General features: G+C 39.4%; 1 pseudogene across 1 annotated transcript; it reads left to right on the forward strand.

Moving 5' to 3' along the window:
* Positions 1-1,234: 1,234 nt before the first annotated feature.
* LOC146382800 (UDP-glucuronosyltransferase 2C1 pseudogene) lies at positions 1,235-4,689 on the forward strand (annotated as a pseudogene). The gene is made up of 2 exons (XR_014800673.1): positions 1,235-1,377; positions 2,767-4,689. The product of XR_014800673.1 is annotated as a UDP-glucuronosyltransferase 2C1 pseudogene (transcript).
* Positions 4,690-8,629: the final 3,940 nt, after the last annotated feature.

The following is an 8,629-nucleotide window of genomic DNA, read 5'->3' on the forward strand; positions in this document are numbered from 1 at the left end:
GGCACCGTGCTCACGGCTCAGCACCGTGGAACCAGATTGGAATTTGTCATAGAATTACAAGTCCAGCATTGGCACCCTGTGTTTTTCACAGATGAGAGCAAGTTCACCCTGTGCATATGAGACAGACGCATGTGAAAAAGAATGTTTTGCTGCCTTTAACATTGTTACATTGAAGGCATATAATAACGTAGGGAGGGACAGACCTCTACAGGCTAGCCAACTGCGCTATGGCTGCCATTCACTACTACCCTATGCTGGTGGAGTGGGTGCTGGGTTCCTCCTGATGCACAACAATGCTTGGCCTCATGTGGTGAGAGTCTGCAGGCATTTCCTGGAGGAATAAGAAACTGAACCATAGACCGGACCCTACGTTAAACCCTATAGAGCACCTCTGGGACATTACATTTTGGTCCACCGAGTTGCACGTCAGCATGTGCAGGATCTAAGTGGTTCCCTGGTCTAGATATGGAAAGAGATCACCCAGGACATCATGTCTTCTCATTAGGAGTGTGCACCAATGATGTCAGACATTCATAGTCAGAATCTATACAAACTACTGATTATCGTTCTGAGTTGCTATAGTGACATTTTAGCATTTCCAGTGAGATGCTCTGCAGCCACTTACAGTTGCTGCTTGTTTATGGGTGTTTCTGCATTCAGTCTTGTATTTAATAGTGGAAAAACACCTGATTTAAGCTCAGGAGCTTTGATCAGGTGACTGATGTGGTCACTGGAGAATATCCCATTTCTTTGCCTTTGGGAAACTCTTGCAGTTTGCTTTGGGTCATCACCATTATCACTACGAAGCACTGTCCAGTTTGGAGCATTTGGCTATTTTCATTCTGTCATAATGCCATGTGTGAGCCAGGAAGGATCAGGACCTAAAATACAGAACTCAGAAGCAGGACTAAGTTATAAGTGCATATAAACCAAGTTATTCCATTTATATGAGTCAGCTGCTGTTTAAACATTCAGAACTTTTACTTCTATACACCTATAAACCATCTCAACATAATATGACTGCATTAATAAGCACATTTCTAACTGATCTCATAGAGATAATCGGGTCGCGTTTCTGGTAATTTTAGGCTGTGGAAACACTTTTTTGCATGCACCCATGCAGTTTAATGCTCTGGCCTAGGTAAACGATCAAGCAGTACAGAGTAATGCACTGATTGGACACTAGATGGCAGAAAACATGCATCTGTTCTGTTTACAAGCTAACATGAACTCTGGCAGTAGTAGTTCAAAGCCCAGTACACACCTTGTATAACACAAATCAGTACACCGTGTAGAAGGTGGATTTAACACAGCACCAAACATTGCATAACCGTGATAGCGAACTTGAACCTGGGGTTCCCTGCTCGAAGCATTTGGGTAAGTGTTACTATAGCTTAAAATGCAAATATGTTTGGAGAAACATCCCGCACTTTATGATAAAACACTTTATGATAAAAATGTGAGTCTAACTATTTTAATTTTGGATGATTAAACGTCTATAATTAGATATTATGGAGTGGTACGCCTACTTGTTTTTAGATTGTGATCTTAAAGGCAGATTTAACTGTCAGAACTAGCTTTGTTGGATTTGATTTTGTTAAACAGTGTGGTCTTTCGCAAGCAAACTGCAGTTGGAGTTGTATTATATATAGGCTGTGGACCAAAATGACGCAGAGCCGGTTTTTCATTAGAACTTCATTCAATTCTTACAGTTTAAATTTCTAGAATGTTTTCAATTTTTCCCTGCTGTGGCTATGAAGAGTGAGGCTGGTGCAAGATTTTTATTTGTGAAATTGAGTGTGGGTGTGGATAATTACAATTATACTGTTTGATTTGAGTTTTCTGTCTGGATCCCTTTCTTTATTTTTTTAATCTCTGAGAATTATGAAGACCCAGGCTGGTATAAAAGTTTTTTTTTATTTTTCACTGTAAGGGAGTGGGAATGTGGACTAGCAGTCCAGCGCTGGTTGTGTGGCACATCCCCGCATGGAAGCTGTGGGTCCAGCTGTGGGGAATGACCAGTTAATGCCCAGCTGCCCGTCTGAGCTGCACATCCCCAAAGCACAGAGTTTCCCAAACCCTGGCTTGGTCCATAACATGGACATATGTTTCCAGCTTCTCACAGAACACAAAGACTATAAGCAAATATATTCAAAGTATCCAAAGTTAAAATGCCTACATAAAACTTATTTTAATGTCTAATGTTATAATACTGTTAGTACTGATGCAGTGAGGTATAAGAAGCCCTGTTTTATGAGTTTAAACTGAGCTGCTTTTTAAAAACTGCTTTAAATACAACAAAATATCTTAATCCATAGATTTCTAAGGTTTGGGTGCTCCAACAATAAATAAAAAAACAAAAACAAAAAAAAAGACAATACACATATGTTTATTTTTGCCATATTTGCCATGTTTCTTTAGTCTTTTAGAGGACGTTTGAGTTTTATGAAGTACTAAATAATTTGAACTCTTCTGATCTACATAAATAATTTCAGTGAATCCCTGTGAGAAGATTAGTAGAGGAATCCCCACACAGCTCTTAAACATCAGAAACACGACAGGGAGCCCCAATCCTAGGGCACAGCATGCTTCTATAATCTCTGATAGGTAAAAAGAAACTTTGGGTTTCAAATATTGCAATGAAGTAAACACTATTTGTCTCTTTATTGCAGACATATATAGTCAAGATATCAAGTGGAAATATCAAATTATACAAAAATGATCAGGCAGTACTGTGTTACCGACTTGTTTTTGTGTATTTTTAAGGTATCTGAGGGACGTCATGAAGATGCTTTATTTACCTTTGATCCTCTTTACGCTGCTCTCATTTCAACCACCCGGTTCATTTGGGGGCAAAATTCTGGTGTTCCCACTGGATGGAAGCCATTGGATAAACATGAAAGTGCTCATAGAGGAACTGCATGCCAAAGGTCATGAGATCACTGTCATTCGGCCATCTGATAGCTGGTACATCAGTGAGAAATCTCCACTCTATACCTCTGTCACACTTCCCTACTCTAGTGGATTTGAGGAAAACTTTGAAACATATTTGTTTCAACAGCTGGAAATCCGGCTTCAGGGAAAACCTACGTCCTCTTGGTCCCACATCTGGACTCAAATTCAGATCCGGAATGTGGTTGTAGAACAGTTCACTCAGTTTCACAAAGGGATGAGAGAAACAATCGTTCAGATGTTTGAAGACAAAGAGCTGATGCAGTCTTTACATGCTGCTAAATACGATGTGCTTTTGACTGACCCTGGCATCGGTTGCGGGGCCATGCTGGCACGCCGACTTCAGCTTCCTCTGGTTTTCAATGTAAGATGGACCATTCAAGGCGAGGCTCACTTCCTTATTGCTCCCTCACCTCTGGCATACATTCCTTTTACTGGAACGGAGTTAACAGATAAGATGACCTTCTCTGAGAGAATAAAGAATATGTTGAGTTACATTATTGGCATGTACACATTGTTTTACATGGCAGAAACAAACTACAAACCGGTTGTTATGAAGTACTTTGGGCCTGATGTGGATTACTCAACGTTTTTCCTGGACGCTGATATATGGCTTATGAGAAATGATTTTGTCTTTGAATTCCCACGTCCAACATTGCCAAATATTGTCTACATGGGTGGATTTCAATGTAAACCCTCAAAAGCGCTTACTGATGACCTGGAGACATTTGTCCAGAGCTCTGGAGACCACGGAGTCATTGTGATGACCCTTGGGACTTTAGTTGCAAAGCTTCCTCAACATGTTACTGAGGAAATTGCTGCAGCTTTTGCCCGACTTCCTCAGAAGGTTATATGGAGGTATATAGGACAAAGGCCAACCAACCTGGGAAACAACACGTTACTAGTCAACTGGCTGCCACAAAATGATCTCTTAGGACATCCCAAAACTAGAGTGTTCGTGACCCATGGAGGCACCAATGGAGTTCAGGAAGCAATTTACCACGGGGTGCCTATAGTTGGACTGCCCTTATTCTTTGATCAGCCCGATAATCTCTCCAGGATCAAAGCAAAAGGAGGAGCTGTGATTGTGGATATCGCTATGCTCGGAAGAGATAGCTTTGCAGAGGCACTGATGACAGCTCTTTACAATTCCACTTACAGGGAAAACATGCAGATGCTCTCCAGGCTGCACAGAGATCAGCCCATGAAACCTCTGGATCAGGCAGTGTTTTGGATAGAATATGTTATAAGACATAAAGGGACCCGTCATCTGCAGACACAGTCGTACAAAATGTCGTGGTTTGTGTACAAGTCTCTTGATGTCATTGCTTTTTTGTTGACCGTCGTTTTGCTTATGATGCTCATTTGTGTTTTATGTCTAAGGCTAGTGTGGAGAATGATCTTTTCTGGAAAAAAAGTTAAACGTGAATGATCAGAAAAACTAAAGCAATCCTATCTAAAAAACGTTCTCTGCACCAGCCATGTGCTAATTACCTGAAAGCATTTTACTTTGCCATATTTATCTTGAGAAAATCAAGAGCATAATCCTGAATGTTTCTGATTTCAGTCGAGGTTTTTATTTGTGAAGCTATATCTTCGAATGGTGAAGAATCATTTAAAAAAAATCAACCAATCCACACATGGATCAACTCTAGAAGCGAATCACTTTAAAGCTGGGCAAGCCCCACCTTGTTTTTCACCAAATTGTTTTTTGAAAAGTGCTTTGTGAATAAAGATGATTCTAGTATTTTCTATTTAATAATTTCTCTTGTATTTTCATTGTTTCCTGCTTACATTTTTAAAGAATTATGTCAGTGATGTGTACTGCTCTTAAGCCATTTACTGACCAGGCACTAGATGGCAATACAAGACACACTGCACCTATCTGTCCCATACTGTTTTCCTGACAGTGAAGTTAAGCTGATTTTTATTTATAATGGCTCAGTCCAGTCCTGCATTAGTAGACGTGCCATTCTGTAACAATTTGTAAGAAATTCAATTTATGTCCTTTTGTGTTTGAAAAATGAAGAAAATGGATTCTGCAGGATTTTAATGACAGCCCCTGGGCTCAGGAAGTAGAGCAGGTCATCTGCTACAGAAGGTTGGTGGCTCAATCCCTGGCTGCTCCAGTCTGGATGCCAAAGTATCCTTAGGCAAGATACTGAACTCAGAGTTTCTCCTGATGCGTTTTGTCAGACAGTGAATGTATGTGAAGGTTAGACAAAAAGCATTTACACATACAAAAACAAAAACAGTTTTTAGGACTATGTGTGTGAATGAGGCTTATATAAACTGCTCTGAGTGTTCAAATAGAGTAGAAAAGCACTCTACCAGTTCATTTACTATTTATTTACTCTGTTTGTCAGATCTGTGGGCTTTATGAAGACAAAAATGATTTAAAAACGCTCTCAGTCAGCAAACAGATGTAATTGCATGTCCTGTGTGCATGCTACTGCACATTGGCAACAGACGTCATGTCTTACTTTTTTTGTTTGTGGCTCTCATAGTCAGTGATTTTCCAGGTGGACTTGGGATGAGGGACAGATTCAGTAGCAGTGGGTTAATTATGGTGAGACATTTATTTTCTCCTAGCCTACACTTAAATGAAAGCAGATGTCCTCTTAGCACTGTGAGGTGCAAACTACATCATCAGTTTATCCATCCGTTCTCTTCCGCTTTCTCCCGATCAGGGTCGCAGGGAGGCTGGAGCCTATCCTAGCTACCTTGGGGCGAGAGGCAGGGTACACCCTGGAGAGATTGCCAGTCTGACACAGGACTCAAACTACATTATTTGCTTAACTATTACTCACCTCTCATTGAAAGTTAACAACCACTCAGATTTGTATTGTACATTCACAGATGCTTGCTAATTACTGCAGCTGAAATTTCATTCACAAAAACTGGAGCACAAACTATTTGTACGGTCTGTTAGTACAATTAACTGCATATGAGTCACATTGTTTGACAAATAACTGAAGAAAAAGGAATGGACAAAGACCAGTGATTGTATAACAGGGTCCAGTTCAGTGACCCCATACTGTGTTGTTACAAAAGGGAGGAAATGAGCTTCGAGCCATTCCTAAATGCAACTGAAGGTTTTCTTGCAATTCAGCTATTGCTTTATTTTTCAGCCTTTCTGGTTGTTTTTTGCAAATCATCCCTTCAGAGAAAGCCACAGGGAAACTTAATTAAATGTCATATATGTGTGCCCATTTGTTTACCTCTTTTGCTGTGATGCACCTGCGTGTAGTACTCCTAAACACCAATGATGTGTTGATGTGGATATTTTCTCTTTTTTTGACCGTTCTCTATAACTCTGGGAAAATCCAGTTCAGCAGTTTCTGAAATACTCAGACCAGCTAATCTGGTATCAACAATCACGCCACATTCAGTCACTTAAATCACCTTTTATCCCCATTCTGTTGCTCGGTTTCAGCCCATTAATAAACAACAACAAATCCTGGTCTGAGTGTGGGGGATTGTCACATTTTCTCTATCTAGTTTCCAGCTCCACAAAAAAGTGTTTTTTTTCTTAAAAATATAAATAAAAATTTTCAATCAGTTAAGCATATTAGAAAATTGACAAGACATGCCCTAATGTAAAAAGAATGGTGATAATCATTGTATCAAGAAACAGTGGATCATCTTTTTTACTGCATACTTCTTATCTTCTGAGGCTTCCCCAAAAAATACTGACATTGTCAGCGCCACCCCCGCAATCACCGTGAATGAAAGCGGACTTTGATAAAGCATAACAAAAATAGTGGTTAAATACACCCATAAGCGTGTCGGGCACTGAATGTGGGAATAGTTATGATGATGAACAAGCACAAATTTGCTTTTTTTAATAAAAAGAAAAGAGAAGAATCACTTGAGGCAAGTAGTAACTTTCTTTTGCAAAACAGTAATTTCTGAAAATACAGTTTCAGCTCAAAATGACATTATACTGATTAACATTAGATTTTCCTGCTAGTCTTGGCTGATAGGAAGTGTTCTTATTGCATAGTAAATAATAACAAGAGTCCAAACAACTGATTACATCATGTTATAAGGTTGAAAGAAAATGAGAAACAGTATCGTGTTTAGTATATTATACTAACGTCTGATGGGGTAAGGTAACACTCCAGATGTCCTGTCCAATATATATTACAATTATGACCCGGATTACATTCTCACATGCACCTCTGTTTAGGGATGTCTAGAAATATTCAGCGTTTCAGTGCATGCTTGAAAACAGCTTAAGCAAAGTGTTGGACCACCAGAACAGCATCACTGTCTCTCTGCAGTGATTCTCCAGACGTCTGAAACTTTACTGGAGGAATGGAACATTATTATTTTAACAGATGTCTTCTGTTTTGGTATTTTGATGGTGATGGTGGAGAGTGCTGTGTATAACATCAGCCTAAAATCTCCCATAGATTTTCAGCTCAGTTGACTGACAAATTGTACTGTTGCGGTCTTACAGGTTCCAGGGTTTCATAAGCTTTGGTTCTTGTTTTGAATTTATAGTTGTTTTTAAGGTGTTCGCGTTAATCAGTGTAGTCTAAGGATAGTTGTCCGTGCCTATGTAGTTATATAAATACCTGCCTTTGCCCTCACCTTTGTCTGTTTACTTTCCCTCCTGTATATTTGCTGCTGTTCCTGTGAACTTTCTGTTATCTGGGTTTTGTATTTTGCCTACCTTTGCATGCTGCTTTTGGGTCATCTCTTCACTTACTGGCCAAAATGAGTCACACTATTTTCATACTCAGGCTTTCTGACTGATGATCCTGCCACTTATGCCCCAACAATGAACCCTGTTTTGAAGTCACTGCGAGAAATCGTCCATTTTTTAAAAGTCAGAACCAACTGAACCAGCTCCGCAGTTTTATGCAGCAGGCTGAGAAAACCTGGATATAAACTGATTATTGTGCTAGTGCGTTCCTTGTATTTCTTGACCTATATATTCAGGTTTTTAAATCTGTTATCCATCTGTGATATCTGGGAGTCCAGATGACCCACTTTATGTGGGACTGTGCACCGTTTTTCCTGTCTCCTCATCCCACACTGAAATGCCAATGAAGGCAAAATGACAGATATGAATTCAAAAAGAGATGTACTGATCTAAACAGGCATACCTCATGAATACCAAAGGCGATTATCACAAAGAAAAGCTGCTGAAATAAGTCTTAGGTTTTACTTTTCTCTTTTATTAATACAGGAATTTAATTACTGACTGAAGAAGTGGTGAAACAAATCTTTAATTTACAATATAGAGTGTTGGCAAGTTGTTGTGATTGGTTGCGATATAAATAAAACTGAATTGAATTGTTTCTTTTCATTTGATATATAGATGCTTTTTTTTTCACTTACATATAATCATGCAAACGATGCAAGTATAGTGATATGAGTACAAACTCTTGGTTAATACGTTGTTCAATACACTGGTTCAATCTCACATTAACGCAAATATGTAATCAGCCAATCAAATGGCAGCATCTCAGTGCATTCAGGCACGATCAGGACAACCTGCTGAAGTTCAAACTGAGCATCAGAACGGAGAAGGAAGATGGACTACAACAGCAGAAGACCACACCAAATGCCACTCCTGTCAGCTGAAAACAGGAAACTGATACTATAATAATGCCTGGTCTGGTAGAGACAGAATTGAGTGTTAACAACATAAACGCATTCATTC

Source organism: Perissodus microlepis, chromosome 7 (genome assembly GCF_051167445.1).
Source record: "Perissodus microlepis isolate ML-2025 ecotype Zambia chromosome 7, ASM5116744v1, whole genome shotgun sequence".
Taxonomy (NCBI): domain Eukaryota; kingdom Metazoa; phylum Chordata; class Actinopteri; order Cichliformes; family Cichlidae; genus Perissodus; species Perissodus microlepis.